The sequence below is a fragment of the Trichechus manatus genome, unplaced genomic scaffold, assembly GCF_000243295.1.
Source record: "Trichechus manatus latirostris isolate Lorelei unplaced genomic scaffold, TriManLat1.0 scaffold00013, whole genome shotgun sequence".
Lineage (NCBI taxonomy): Eukaryota > Metazoa > Chordata > Mammalia > Sirenia > Trichechidae > Trichechus > Trichechus manatus.
In genome coordinates this window covers 10,909,314-10,926,500 of record NW_004443949.1, presented here as the reverse complement: position 1 = coordinate 10,926,500, position 17,187 = coordinate 10,909,314, and positions in this window count along the sequence as shown.

Sequence of the window (17,187 nt, the reverse complement as noted above, 5' to 3'; positions counted from 1 at the left end):
TTGGAAGGGGTATACAGTAGGCTTCTGTTCTGTTCTGTTTCATGAGCAAGTGATGATTACACGAATGTGTTCATTTTGTTAAAACTCGCTGAACTATATCCTTATGATACATATTTTGTGCGTGTGTTGAATTTAATAGTTTTTAAAAAGAAAAGCTTTGGTATGAATTTATGCCAATAAACATATGTGCAATATGACAGTCTCCTCAAGAGAATTCCCAATGACCCAAATCTCTTAGCATTTGTAGGCTCCCACGTTGAAGCTTGTCTATCCAAGTATAATGAATAGAATGCTGCAGCAACGCCCTTGTATGATTTCCCAAGCTTGGTTGTAAGGATCTGTGTAATTTTTACATTGATCTTTGGATTCCTGGGCCACTGACTAATCTGAATTTTGGTAACATTTTCTCCCCTGCTTCCTTTAGCCTAAGGGACGGTAAGAGCTACCTGAGGTTGCTATTCTTTAGCTGATTCTTTATTGCCAGTTGTTTTTTGTTTTGTTTTGTTTCCCCTTCTGAACTCTGTCCACACCCCTGTAAATAGTTTTCTTATTAAAAGCTCCTCATTTGAACCTCTAGTTATGGTCTCTTTCCTTCTGATACAAGGTATATAACTGGGAAAAGAAAACCGGTTTAATGAGAATCTAGTCAGTCTGCCTTCAGTTTGCCAAATATCTTCTTCTTCTGCCCAGAACACACTTCTGCAGAGATACAACCACAAGTTCTAGTTAATCTCCAAATTCACTTGATGTCCAGAATTTCCAGAAGTTGCATGCTCTTCTTCATAATATCCAGATATGGCATCTGGTTACTCAGCTCTTCCGAACTAATATAATTTATTTCCCTCACATGCACACACACGATAAAGGGTGGTGGAGCAGGCATCCACCATGCAAAGTACATATTCCCATCGGGAAAGATAAAAGATTCATTGTTTCTTAACGATACTGAAATTCCAGTGGGCATATATTGTAAATCTTCTTCCCCAAAGACAGGAGAAAATTCCTTAGTGAGGTTGTTGTTTTTCTTGAGCCCTGGCTCCATTTTGGTAAGTTTTACATTTACCATTCTATTATTTAGGCATTACTGAAGGGAATGCTAGAAAGTATGCCATCTTTGGAGTTGTAGAGCCTTCTCAGCCCACTTTTTGTGCATCACATGCTGTATGTAGCCAGATATATTCCTAAGACTATCAAATCAGGCTTTCCTTAGATTATATACCTATACTAGAACATTTTCTACTTTGTCACCAAACTTCTGCCTAAATAAGTAGAACTTCAAAAGACTAAATTGAAAAATTTTGTTGAGAATGGTGTACATATTGGATTTTAAATGTATGAACAATACTAGTGAAATAAATAGTGAATAACTGGATAAATACTGTGGCCACTTGTCCACTGATAGGAACCACAATGACATCCCTTCAGATACAGAACAAACGTTAAAGTATGAATCTTTTTGGGGGGTGGCCTGACTCAGCAGGTATATACTCTCTGAATACTCACAATTCACAACCTCATATACTGTTTCTCTCTTGACAGGAAAACGATTAATCCAGCTATCTAAGGGACCCTAAGACTGCTCAACAAGATCCTGCTAACTTTCCCACCATGAGCATGCATCAACTACTACTGAACAGATGACATTGTGTGACATGCTCTTCCTTTCTGAGCCAAGGACAAAGTCATCTCGCATGTTTAACCTGCATTTATGCATATGAATGTACTTGATGTAAAACAGAACCAACTGACAAATAAGCCAACTACGAACCATGTCCAGCTTCGTAATCTGACTAATACTTGCCTTCATTAATATACTCTGTTAGTTAAGATTAGGTAACACTGTAGACGACCAGGAAAAAAAAATCCTAGAATAATAACAATGTAAAATAATGGAATTTCATTTATATTTTAAATAAAATGTCAGAAGAATGCAATTAAGAGCAAGTATGGAAGTTCTGTTACACAGAGTCCTCAGAGACCTAGCCTCATTTGTGTTCACCACTCCATCTTCCCTAGTGGGGCTTCCATCTTCATAGTCTATGACTCGGACCATACTCCAGGCAGACAAGAAACAAAGACAAGGGATGAGGGAAAAGAAACAAAGATTATACACAAGCTGTTTTCTAAGGAAGACTCTGAAAATTGCCCTTCAATACTCCTACTTCCCATTCATTGGTCAGGAGTCAGCCATATGCACAAACATAGCTGCTAAAGAGAATGAGGAATACAGATTTTATTTTAGAACATTACATGCAAAGCTAAAATTTCATCACAAAGGAAGATGGAGAGAATGGACATTAGGAATAATTATCAGTTTTTGCGAAGAACATCCCTATTCTGCTTAAACAGTTGGTTGCTTCCTTAATCTCATCCAAAGAACACACTCAGCCCCACACCAAACATATAAAGTTACTAATTTAACTTAAAGCTCATTATCTCTGCTTGATGCAGAGTTCTCTTAATCAAGCCTGAAAGTGGATCCTTTTGAATCTTGTTTTTGCCCTATGAACTAAAAAAAAAACAACTTATCTGTCCCACACAGATGGCTGCACTCACGAAAGACAAATACAATTGATGCTTTAGAAGCTCTGTACTGGGGCATGCTAGACTTGACATTTGATAGGAAGACTATATCTGGTAATATTTTTCATAGCAATGTAGTCAGCACCAATTTAAACTATACTCGGAAAATTTGAATTAATTTTAGTCAAACCGCATTTTAGGAAGATGAAATATTCAATTAATGTATTTGATTGAATTCTTCAATATTCAACCAAATGACTTGGCTTAGATTAAATAAAAACTTTGACAAAATCCATTTAATCCGTTGGATAGACATTTTCTCTACATAAAGTCAAGCCAATGACCAAAATAACTTTGGCATACTGTAGATACTGCTCTATCTGAGTTAAATATATTTTGGGGCATAAAATAGAGTCTCTGGTCTCTGAAGTTTCATTTATAGTCATATGACTACATTTGAGTGCATCCACCAGACTTTAAATGGGGATATTCAAATAGTGTTTGAATGAGTTCTATCCAGATAGCTGCAGTTAATTAAACTAAGTTTGCAATTGTAATTACAATTTTTGTTGTTATTACTAACATCTGCTACTTAACATCCTAAAAGTATTTATTTTTAAAACCTTAGCACGTCAATCTATTGCCCTATTTCTTGTAGCTTTTATAACAAGCATTTCTACTTGTATTATATATATTAGATGCTGGTGTTGTTGTTGTTTGTTTCTGTACTTTTGGCTCTAACTCATAGAAATCTTATGTATAACAGAATGAAACATTGCCCAGTCCTGTACTATTTTCGTGATCATTGGTGTGTAGAAGTCCACTGACAATTTTCCTCAATTTTGCTGACCATCTACTTTACCAAACATGATTCTGTTTCCTAGACATTGATCTTTCTTGATGATATTAACCTATTACAGATAGCTTTGTACTTCAGGATAGATCTTGAAATATTTATTTTCCATAATAAATGCAATGCCATTGTTATTTCCAGCATATTGTTGTTGTTAGGTGACTTTGCATCAATTCCAAGTCATAGCTACCCTATGTACAAAAGAACGATACTCTACCCGGTGCTGTGTCATCCTCACAATCATTGCTATGGGTTTGAGTTCATTGTTGCAGACACTGTTAATCCCTCTCATTGAGGGTCTTCCTCTTTTTTCTGACCCTCTACTTTACCAAGCATAATGTCCTTTTCTAGGGACTGATCCCTCCTGATAACATGTCCAAAGTATATGAGATGAAGTCTCACCACCCTCGCTTCTAAGGAGCACTCTGGTTGTACTTAAAACTTGGAGTTGGAAAACCAAAAGGAAAGAACACCCCAGGCACTTCTCAAGCAGAAGGAACTGAAGAAAAACTTTAAGCCTCGAGTTGCAATATTGATAGATTCTATAGGGAAAATATTGAATGACGAAGGAAGCATCAAAAGAAGATGAAAAGAATACAGAGTCACTGTACCAAAAAGAATTGGTCTACTTTCAACCATTTCAGGAGGTAACATACAATTAAGAACTGATGGTACTGAAGGAAGATTCCAAGTTGCACTGAAGGCATTGGCAAAAAACAAGGCTCTAGGAATTGACAGAATAACAAGTGAGACGTTTTAACAAATGGATGTAGCCCTGGAAGTGCTCACTCGTCTAAGCCAAGAAATTTGGAAGACACCTTCCTGGCCAGCCGACTGGAAGAGATTCATATTTGTGCCTATTTCAAAGAAAGGTTATCCAACAGAATGTGTAAATAATCGAATATTATCATTAATATCACACAGAAGTAAAATTTTGCTGAAGATCTTTCAAAAGGGGTTGCAGCAGTACATCAACAGAAAACTGCCAGAAGTTCAAGTTGGATTCAGGAAAGGATGTGGAATGAGGGATATCATTGCTGATGTCAGGTGTATCTTGGCTGAAAGCATAGAATACCAGAAAGTTTATCTGTGTTTTATTGACTATGCAATGGCATGCTACTGTGTGGATCATAACAAATTATGGATAACATTGCAAAGAATGGGAATTCCAGAACACTTAATCGTGCTCATGAGGAACTTGTACTTAGACCAAGAGGCAGTTATTTGAACAGAACAAGGGGATACCGTGTGGTTTAAAGTCAAGAAAGGTGTGCAACAGGGTTGCATCCTTTCACCATACTTATTCAATCCTTATGCTGAGCAAATAATCCTAGAAGACAAAGACGATATGAAGAAGAATGTGGCATCAGGATTAGTAGAAGACTCATTAAGAACCTGTGATACGCAGATGACACAACCTTGCTTGCTGAAAGTGAAGAGGACTTGAAGCACTTACTGATAAAAATCAAAGAATACACTTCTCGGTATGGATTACCCCTCACTAAGAAGGAAACAAACAAAAAAATCCTTACAGCTGGACCCATAACATCATGATAAACAGAGAAAATACCGAAGTTGTCAGGAATTTCATTTTACTTGGATTCACACCCATGGAAGCAGCAATCAGGAAATTAAACAACATAAAGCATTGGGAAAACCTGCTGCAAAAGACCACTTTAAAGTGTTAAAAAGCAAAGGCGTTACTTTGAGGACTAAGGTGCGTATGACCCAAGCAGTGATGTTTTCAGTCACCTCATTAGCATGTGAAAGCTGGACAATGAATAGGAAGACTGAAGAAAAATTGAATTATGATGTTAGTGAAGAATATTGAATATACCATGGACTTACAGAAGAATGAACACATCTGTCTTGGAAGAAGTACAGCCAGAATGCTCCTTAGAAGAGAGGATGGTGAGACTTCATTTCATGTATTTTGGACACATTATCAGGAAGGAACAGTCCCAGGAAAAGGACATCATGCTTCGTAAAGTAGAGGGTCAGTGAAAAAGAGGAAGACTCTCAATGGAATGGATTGACACAGTGGCTACCACAATGGGCTCAAGTATAACAATAATTGTGTGAATAGCACAGGATTGGGCAGTCTTTCGTTCTGTTGCACATAGGGTCGCTATGAGTTGGAACTGACTTGATGGCATCTAACAACAACATCCATGTCATTAAGGTCTACTCTGCTTTGAGGAGGTAGCTCATCCCCAGTCATATTTTTAGTGCCTTCTAACCTGAGGGGCTCATATTCTGGCACTATGTCAAACAATGTTCCTCTGCTATTCATAAGATTTTCACTGGCCAGTTTGTTCGTAAGTAGACTGCCAGGTCCTTTTTCATAGTCTGTCTTAGTCTGGAAACTCCACTGAAACCTGTCTACTAAGGGTGACCCTGGTGGTATTTGAAATACCAGTGGTAAAGCTTTCAGTATCACAGCAACACAAAAGCCACCACAGTACAACAAACTAACAGATGTGTGGTGGTTTGTAGATTAATCTTATAATTTTGGTACAATTGCTTATTGGTTCCAGAAGATTTTTTTAATTGATTTTTTGGTATTCTCTACATAAACAATCATGTTAATTGTGAACATTACTTCTCCTTCCCACTTAGCATTCATTTATTTCTTTTTCTTATAGAATAGCTAGACTTTTCAGTATGATGTTAAATAGGAGTGATTACAGGAGTCACTGCCTTGTTGTCAATCTTAGGGGAATGCTTCCAGTTTCTCACCATTAAGTAGGTTTTAATAGAGGCTTTCAATTAAGTAGAGGATGTTTTCTTCTATTCCTTATTTGCTAAATGTTTTTATCATGGATGTGTGTTGAATTTTGTCAGATGCTTTTAATGCAGCAATTAAAGTGATCATTATTTTTCTTCTGTATTATGATGATGTGGCAGATTATATTAATTGATTTTTTTCAATATTTAACCAACCTTGTATGTATGGACTAATCCCACTTGTTTGTGGTGAATAATATTTTTGATGTATTGCTGGATATGATTTTGCATCTATTTCAGGATAGATATTTGCATATAATTTTCCTTTCTTACAATGACTTACTCTGGTTTTGGTATTAGAGCAATATTTATTTCTGTTTGTAGAATCATAGAATGATTATGAAGTTTTCTCTCTGCTTCTGTTTTCTGCAATAAATTGTGAAGAATCATGTCAGTTTTGCCATACGTGTTTGGTAAAATTCAACAGTGAAACCATCTGCACCTAATGCTTCAATTTTTAGAAGTTATTAATTATTGATTTGATTTATTTATAGCTATATGTCTATTCTGATGTATCTTTCTCCATTCCTTTGCTTTTGACCTGAATCTTTACATTTAAAGTGGTCTTGTAGGTAACATATAGTTGTGTGTGCATGTGTTAAACCCACTATAACAATCTCTGCCTTTTAATTGGAGTATTTAGACCATTCATATTTATTGATGATTGATATAATTGGTTTAATACTTAACATGTTTGTAATTGTTTTCTGTTCATTGCACTTGTTATTGATTTTTCTTCATTTTTTTTCATCTTGTATGGCTTTAATAGCACATTTTAAATGGTTATATATTTTTCTTCTTCTCTTTGCATATTAATTTTACTTTTTTTTTAGTGGTTGCCCTAATGTTTGCAATATACACTTACAAGTTATCTAAGTTCATTTTCAAAAAGCAGTATACTGCTTCATTTGAAGTAGAGTTACCTCACAGAGTATTCCTAATTCTTCTCATTGCTTATAATATTGCTATCATTCATTTCATTTATTCCTATGCTACAATCACCCACGACATTGTTACTAGTATTACTTTAAACAAGCACTTATTTTTTAAATAAACTAGAATAAGAAAAATACAACCCTCTTCTATTCTTTATGATGCTCTGAACTTCTGACCAAAGTAATTTTCCTTCTCCCTGAAGAACTTTCTCTAACATTTTTTGCAGTTCTACTGGCAATGGATTTTCTTAGTTTTTGTTTGCTGAAAAGTCTTTATTTCTTTTTTACTTTTGAAAGATAGTTTTACAAGATATAAAATTCTAGGTTCATTTTTTTTTATTTCAAAACTAAATATTTCAGTCCACTCTTATTTGTTTGCATCGTTTCTGATAACAGGACTGATGTGATTCTTATCCTTTTTCCTCTATAAGTGAGATTGTGTTGTTTTGTTTGTTTGTTTCCATCTGTCTGCTTTCAAGATTTTATCTGTATCTTGATTTTTCTTTTCTTTTCTGCAGTGACTATGATATGCCTAGGTCAAAATTTTTTGGTATTTATTCTACTTGGTGTTCTGTCATTTCCCATGATGTGCACTTTTGTGTCTAACATTAATTTTGGAAAATTCTCAGTCATTATTACTTCAAATATTTTTTCTGTGTCATTATATTTTTTTCTTGCCTTTGTGATAGAACAACTATGTGTGTATTAAACATTTGGAAATTGCTCTACAGTTCTTGAACATTTTTTGTTTTCTCTATTTTTTTCTCTTTCCATTCTAGTTTGGAAGTTCCTATTGACATATCGGCTCACTGAATGTTTCCTCATCAGTGTCTAGTCTAATGATAGTTCTATCAAAGGCATTCTTTATTTCTGCGACAATGTTTTCTATTTCTTGCATTTTCATGCGATTCTCTTTTAGACTGTCTATCTTTCTGCATTCGTTACTCATTTCTTCTTGCATATTTATTCATTAGAACCTTTAATATATTGGTTATCATTATTTTAAATTCCCTGTCTGATAATTCCAATATCTTTTTCATTTCTGAGTCTGGATTTAATGCATGATTTTCCCTTCAGAGTGTGGGTTTTTTGTTTTGTTTTTTTTTTTTTGCCTTTTAACATACCTGTTGACATTTTGTTGAAAACTGGACATGGCATATTGAGTAATAAGAAATGAAGTTAAAGACCTTTACTGTGAGATTTTATGTAATCTAGTTAGGGGTGGTGTTGTGTTACCTGTTTGCTCTAGCAATAGACGCCAAAGTCCGCACTTCCTTTATTATTCATGGTTTTGTCTTTGATTTTCCTTAAGAATTCTTCCTTTAATAGAGTCTATACCCTCCAGCTCTTTCAGCTGTAATTCACTGTTGTTGTTCAAAGCCCTGTTGGTGAGATGGTATTGTATGAAGGAGGTGAAGCAATCTACAATTTTACAATTAAATCTCCGTCTTTTAGAGGGACTGTGTCTCACTGCGACTTCACAGTTTTTCTTATCCCTCCCCATTTGAAGTAGAAGGAAAGACTAGAGGGTATACTGGAACTGTGTTCATTCCCTTCCCACTAGGTGGCATAAGGCTCACGTAAAGTGTTTTCTTCTGGAAATAGGCATTTGTTGTGGAGAATGTTCTGGGTATATTTCAAAATTATTACTTTTCTACCTATCAGACTCATGAGGTGATTTTTTCTTATCTCCTCTCCATGAAAACCTGGTGGGGTTCCTGGAGGTAAAATCCATGAACAGTGGGGAGCCTTTAAGACTAAAGTCCCCAGGAGTTTTCCACTGTCGTGCTAGTTCACACTCAGCCTCCAGCAATTCATCAAAATTACCATTTAAGTCTTCCAAATATTTTATGACTCCAGTAGCTTATGGTCCAGTTTGGCAGACCTCAGCTGTGACTCTGTATTCTCCCATCTTACCAGATTTTGGAGAGGCAGTTTGCCCTGCAATCTCAATTCTCTGATGGGTCCAAGAAAAATTACTAATCTTTCAATTTTCTCAGATTTTTTCTTATTGTAGGGATGAGAGTGATGACTTTCAAGCTCTTTATATCTTGAAACTAAAACCAAATATAGTATCTATTATTTTATCTCTTGCCTGAACTTCCACACGCATGCCTACTTTCACTCTTCACATCGGCCCTGATTTCACCACATTGAGTCTTGAATGGGCTTTTGTTGTTGTTGTTGGGGACTGTTGAGTTGGTTCTGACTCATAGTGACCCCGTATGACAGAATACAGCTGCCTTTTTAAAATCATAAATTTCCAGTGGAATCTCATCATGCTTAGAATAACTTAGAAAAGCAAGAAACCTTTTTTGAAGTCATTAAGACTCCCATGACCAGGTGTCCTCAAACTCTTCGTTTACCTCTCTTGCCATTATTCACTCTGCTGCTTTCTTGTTACGTCTTAACAAGCCAAATTTGTTCCAGTCAGATTTATCTGGATGAACTCAGGTTTCTTTTCAAGCCCTGCTAGTGTGGGGTCAGTTAAAAACACAAGTGTAAAGACTTATTGTGCTCTGGACATTCCCTTCTATCCACCAACTTCCAAACTCTGAGTTAGAAATATATGTTGTCATTGTTGTTGTTGTCTTGTGCCATAAAGTTGATTAAAAAAAAAACTCAATTTTTTTTACTGAGTTAAATATGTGAAATCATCCCAGATATTAGCATTAAAAATCTGAACCAGTCTTTAAAAGGTCTTTATTATTTCATAAGGTTAAGGAAATCAATCTCTTCATCCTCCAGATCATTGGAGGAATATATTTATCTTTCCTTCCTTTGGGGATAGGTAAGAGAGTTGCTGGAAGACAGAAATCAATAATTACTTAGAATTATATAATGACTAATCCATTACTTTTTATTTGATACTTTAATTTTCATTTTTCAATATTAATATTATTTTCGAGGTTAAAAAGGAACTAAATTCTTACTTGGAAAGTCATTTCAGGATATTGGTAATTGTATATAACCCAGTTTGACAAATTGGATAACTGATTTATCAGTGTGAAATAAATACAACTGGACTTTTGGATAGAGACTACATTAATTAATTATATTAGTAAATATATCTACAGGTGTTTGTACATGTATTTCCCATACTAGCCTTTTATCAGAAATCATTAAGTAACATTATATAATTCAGTAATTTTAATTCCCTTTTTTCTTTCTCTAGGTGAACTACAAATATGAGGTTGTTTACCTCTTTTCATTTCCACCACATGTAATATTGCGATCTTAACATTAGTGTTGCACACCTGAGAGAAAAAATAAAAATTAGGGGCTAATTTCCTGAGATTAGGTTGTGATGTAGGTATGATTTTAAGGATATACATACTTACTTTTGAATTCTGCCTTTTAAATACTTATTATGGTTTAACGTTGAACAATGTATGTAACTTCTCTTAACCTCAGTTACAAACTTTATTAGTAAAAGGTAGACTACAATGCCAGTTTACAGAGTTGGCATGCTCATATGAGATGAGGATGACAAAATAAACCTACAACAGCGTATAGAACTCAAAGCATTTTGTAATGATTTTATTATATGGAAATTAGAGACGGAAATTAATTTAAACTGATTAGGTAAATTACCTGAGCAAATAAAAACAATTTTATCTGTAGAAAACAAGGTTTATAATTAGGTTATTGTGGGAGATAGTATGTACATATAGCTTCTACTCTCAAAACTTTTTTTAGACTACTGAAAACTATAAGTGAATTATCTTTATCTGACAATCTGTCAATATTTCATAAAAATACTGATTTGTAGTGCTCTTCATGAAATGGTCCAGGGCATATTGGTTAGAAGCACAAGTATATCTATGTACATTACTTGACTCTGACTTGTATACTGAGAAAATCCATTTGGTGATTATAAAAAGTTATTTGTATGCCATTGGATGGCATTTACCTTTTTAATCAAATATAATGCCTTCAAAATCCCCTCTGTGCTGTCTGAAGACATAAAAGTAAACTCATTTTTCCCTAGTTCTGTTTTTACTAGTCCAAACATGTAGGTTTACTCTTTGATGCTTAGTTTATCTCATTCTGTCTGCAGATTATCTTCAGAAAATGATATCTCTTAGAAACTCAAGAGAATTGTATACTTATTCCTGGAAAACATGTTTTGTTTATTTCCAGAAGTAATACTTTATCACCACGTAGTAGTTTTCTTCCATACAAGTGAGGAGATACTAGAGTCCTTCAAAATGGAATGATTGTACATATTGTGAAAGGTGATATTTTGGTAGCAAAATAATTTTTTCCCATGTTTTCATGGAACATATAAAACTTTTGTTCTTTTTTTGCTTAGCTATTGTTGATGCTCAAACCTTTTAGGCTCCTGATACTAATTAGTTTTTTATGCATAACTTGGTGATTAACAAAGCAGAATGTGAATTAAAAACCCCTGGCATATACTGTAAAAAATACACCGTATTTTTATTCTAATTGACTTGTATTTATATAATTCATAGAGTCCACCTTATTTGACTGAGTGCTCACTCTGAGTCAGGCAATGTGACAAGTATTTATTATTTGCAGATGACTACAAAGCATTTATCGACAAAAGTAAATTCAATAATTCACGGGGACATAGGAAAAAAATACAATGTGATTATCCCCTAAATAGAGATATATACAAGGTATTATGGGATCCCCCTAAAAAGGAACATCTACATCTGCCCAGTAACCCTTCACACAGATTGTGATATATCATTTGTAAGCTTTGGAGTGAAAAGAAGGCCTGTAGGTACACCCAGTATGGCTTGGCAATCCATGTGGATAGATCAATATCACATAAGGAAAAAACATGAAACCATAAGCTATGTTCAAGAAATAATGATAAGTTGTCATGTCTCAGACCAAGTGTGCATGCATAAGAATGGTGGGAATGTTCTTGAAAAGGAATCAGGAGCCAGATCAGAGTGAGTATTTATGTGACATTCTCATAACCCTTTTGTATCAATCCTTTTTTTCAATTTGTTAGGTTTTCAATTTATAAAATCCCAGTTTTTCTGTGAAGGAATTTGTTTCAAAGGTAGCAAAATCTTTCAATCTTCTGCCAAAAATGAAACACAGACAATTTATTTTCATTATTAATCCCCATGTCCAGTTAGGTAATAATATGTATGCCCTTTACCTATTTGTGGACAGTGGAAGAATGCCCCAGTCATGCTTAAATATATGGGGATACTTTAACCTCTGTATCTTTCTAGTCTACTGGCTTCTAGTGGTAAGCAGGAGTATAAGATGGCACCCGAAAATCCCCACTCTCTGGGGCACATACACCTTTTCCAAGTTATTCGATCAAACACTAATGTAGGTGCTCCTGTGAAGGAATTTAGAAGTTATATAAAAGTCCCAACACCAAAAAACCAAACCCATTGCCATCAAGCTGATTCCAACTCATGGTGACCCTGTAGGACAGAGTAGAACTTCCCCATAGGGTTTCCAAGGAGTGGCTGGTGGATTTGAACCGCAGACCTTTTATTAGCAGCCAAGCTCTTAACCACTACACCACCAGGGCTCCTAAACATCCCAAGTCACTTTAAAATAAGATAGGGATATTATCCTTGATGGTCCTAGGTTGCTTAGGTGAGCCTTTCAAATGGGCTGAGCTCTTCCAGATGACAGGGATCCAAAGCATGATAGAGAGTCTATGAGAGCTGCATTTTCCATTATTAACTTTCAGGATAAGATACAAGAGTCCACATGGAGCTGAAAGCTTACAGAGTTTACAGAAACTCTGAAATAACAAGGGGTGTTGTTTAAGCCTCCATATTTGTATTAATTTGTTATACAAAAATAGAAAATAAATACCTGTCTCTGCATTCTCTCCAATATTCAGGTTAGAATGACCATTGCTCACAGTGCACTGGGCATTCAAACTTATGGTTTCATATCTTAATATGTGGAACTTCCGGAGGTTATATTGGTACTTAGTTAAATATTAACTAACTTTAAAAATATTAAAGGTATGACTAAATAATTATCATGAATGGATGAACTGCATTAATTATGCTTTTTGTTTCTATTTACTCTAGAGATAAAAATAATCACTTACTTACTCATTAGGAGCCTCATCACTTAGTAAGTGTATCACTGTTTTATGTATTGCACTATGTATTTATATATTGTATTAGCACTAATTGCTATCAATTGCTAATGAAATTAGTCCCTTGGTAATTAACTGTCAAACTATGTAATAGCAATAGTATAAAGTGAATTAATATTTAATCACCAAAAATTATTAAATATCAAAATATCCCTTCAAGATACTTAATGAATGAAACTATTACTTGGCTTCAGTTAAGGAATTCAGCTACTATTTTGAACAGTCATAGATAGCGCGACACAGGGAGATGGTTGTAATCCATATTTAAATATTTGTGTTATACCTGAATATGTTCCAGTTCTTGTTCTCTGCCATGTTTTGACAATCCCTCCAACGAAAGATAGTATTTATTTATTTATCAAAAACACACCTAATACTTAACTATGTGCCAAACACTGAGAAGTTTGCTTTGTTTTAGCACTTAGAAATTACTTAAATACATTGTGTGTGTGTGTGTGTGTGGAAATGGTAGATCAGTTCCATAGTAAATTTTTAAGTCAAGCTTTTTAGTAGTCCTGCCCAGACAGTGTAAACAAACCGTGTCTTTTATTTATTTACCTAGCTGTATGTTCTAATCTCCTTTCAATAGTTTGATCCCAATCTCTTTACTATGCAAATGAATGCTTTCATTGCATGTCTGATGCTCTGATTCTCCAGAAAGTGGGTTCACTTTTGCTCTACTCATATCTTCCTAAATAAGATCATCCCTTTCAGTATTAACAAAGTTTCTAGAGTTACTCTATTTGCAGATTTAAGTACAATTTCAAATGTTATTATTCATTGGCCCAACTACTGCTGCAATTCAATTTTTTTAACACTCATTTTCATTTTAAAATATTATTTTGCATCTGCATGTTTGTGCACTGAATTATATACTGGGTGAAAAATAACTTGAGCACCTGTTGTATCTTGCTCTGATCACTGAATAATTGACCTCACTGCCTATCTCTTCTTTTTGAGTCATTGGCTTCAAATAAGTATTTCCTCTGCTGTCTACATACTAGGAATACGTATCTGTTTCCTCTCAGCGCCCACTTAGGTTAAAAAAAAAAAAAAAATGTTTCAGGCATAGGGAAATTTACGATGATGATGATCGTATTTGTTTGATATTGTCTTTAACTTATTACCTTTTCAGAGAATCCTCTGTCCCCACTCTCAGATATATGATAAGAGGCAAAGTAACTTTATTTGATGGGTTGAATCTTCACACCTCTAACTCCTATTTGGCTATGAGTTTGATTTGCACAATTCAAACACAAGCAAAGGAAGTTGAAACTTTTGGTGAAGCAGACTCAACCTTCAAGATAATTCCAAAAATTGTTGTAAAAAATAAACACAAGGGTAATTACATGTACTTTCCAAAGCTATTTGAAATTTTGTGGTCTTATATTCTGCCATTGGTATGAATAAAATTAGTTTTTAGCAGTTTGAACTCAGTACAGTAGCAAATAACAAGTTCAGTTATTTCTTTCAATTAGTTGATTATACCTTAAACTTATAAATTCATTCTAAATTAAAAGATATTATGAAAAATTGGGGTATTGTTTAACTAAAATGCTTAGTAATAAATTCTATTTTTATTTCCAAAGTTAAAATTGCATATATTTGGAATTCATATTCAGTCTCTTTCAAATGTAAAGAGATGGAATGTGAAGGCAGTTTGAAATGTCCAACACCAAAGTAAAAATTTAAATTATTTACCAATCCTGTTATATCGAATGTCTTATACAATCCATGATTCCCTATTACAAAAACTATCCATTATTTCAGAACATATTAATGATTTCTAAAGTGGGTCAAAACTGATAGTTTATTACTCTATTTTTTTTTAAATTTTCTGAGTTGAAGTGTGTTCCCAATTTGAATTATAAATACAAAATGTTTTTAAAGTGTATTAAGATATACGTAGCAAAATATAATGATTTCACCTTTACAGAAAAGATTAATCTAAAATAATCCCAGTACAGCAGCTACTGATATAATTGTTATAATGCTATAAGTTAAACAATTGAAAAAAAAATCAATATACTTCCTCTGACAGCTGTACTGACTTAAATAATTAAATATCAACCCAGTGCAAGAAGCAGACACGCATTTTCCAAATATATGTATAATTATTATGTTAATTCCCAAGGAAGCCCTTAATTTAAGTCAGGCTCTTTTTTACCCCTGCCTCAAAAAAGACTTAACATTCCTATTATTCCTATTTTATGAGTTTTATTTCTAGCTGAAAATTCATTATGTTGCCATGTCCTCTGACTTCTGATTTTTATTAAAGATCATTATACAACTGGGAAATAATCATCTCAGACATAACATAAGCAGGGTCCTCTCAACCTTGATTACACTGCATTGTGTTTTTAAATTAGTATCTGTAAATTAGTATACTGAGATCAATTAACATTTTTAAAGAAAATACTTTCTGCACAACAAATTGCAATTAAATTGTCTTGTGGGTAATATAATGCCACAGAATGAAATTTAAGAAAATTCTTATCCCTGCTCAGTTACGATGCAATGAAAATCTGATAAATATTAATCACAACAAATAGATAAGAAAATAGGAAATGAAAGTTCTTTAAGGTATTGAAATGTTTTAAGGACAATGTTCTTGTCATAGGATTGATGTAATAACATAAACTAAACCAGAATGCTTAAAGAATAATAAAGGGAAAATAATAGCGTCACTGGGTGCGTTGAATCCTTGTAACATTTTGCACAATGGCTAACATAGCTTTCTCTCAGGCTTTAATACTTCAAACACACAATTCAAACAAAGAGTGCTCTTTTCAGATGGATAAGATCAAGTATAATTATATATTTCATACATTGGACCAGAGAATGAAACACTGTTGAGAAAATAAGAACAGAACCACTTTACCTTGCTACACCTTAGCTCAAGTTGGAAAACAGCCATTGACTCTGAGCTCCAGAGAGATGTTTCAAGCACAATTGAGGAGTTATAAACAACCTCGGGAAATGGACACTTTTGTTTTTCACAGCAAAGTCATCTTCACCCTTGGATTCCAACTTACAGTTCTAATTATAGTCGTGAAAAATGCTTTTTCCTCCAGCCACAAGAGTAGATACCGAGAGCAATACTGAGGAAGATGCTGGATGACAGGGCTATCTTTATAAAATTAACTGAAATGTCAGTCTGTGACTCAGCCTAGGGGTTGGCTTTCAATGCAAGCACTTAGAACTCAACCTTAAAGAAAAATACCAATTATTTGACCAAAGGTGAAAGTGGATAAAACACCAAACAATAAAAAAGCAGAACTAATATATTTTTTTTAAAACTGCATATAAAACTGTGACATACTCTCTACAAATGACATTAGCCACACCATACTGTCATTGATACCAGAGTTCATGATGGGCAAATATTATCCAGGTCAGTGGAGACATTTAAAACTCCATCCCTCTTTGTTTTTGTTGTTGTTGGATGCCATGCGGCTAATTCCAGTTCATAGCTACCCCGTGTAACAGAGGAGAACTACCTAATAATGTCTTCTGGACTGTAATCTTTAAGAAAGCAGATCAGCACGTCTTTCTCCTACAGAGCCACTGGGTGAGTTCAAACCACCACCTTTCAGTTAGCAGCCAAGCACTTAACTGTTACGCCACCAGGGCTCCTTCCATCCCTCCTGACAGAGCTTTTTCAAATCATGCTCACTCATTTATTACTTGTTGACTATACTTTGATTCATAACTATGTACTCTGGAAGAGAGCACATTTCGTAGCTTTCCCCAACAACCACACAAAAATGCTGGCACTTTTATGGCCTAATCTAATATACTGTCTAAACAAATAATACTGTCTTTTCCTTGTATCCTGTTCTCTTCATTCTCCCTTGCTCCCGAAGGGATGAGATCAGTGGAGTATCTTAGATGGCCGCTCACAGGCTTTTAAGACCCCAGACACTACTCATCAAGGTAGAATGTAGAGCATTATCTTTATAAGTAGTGTC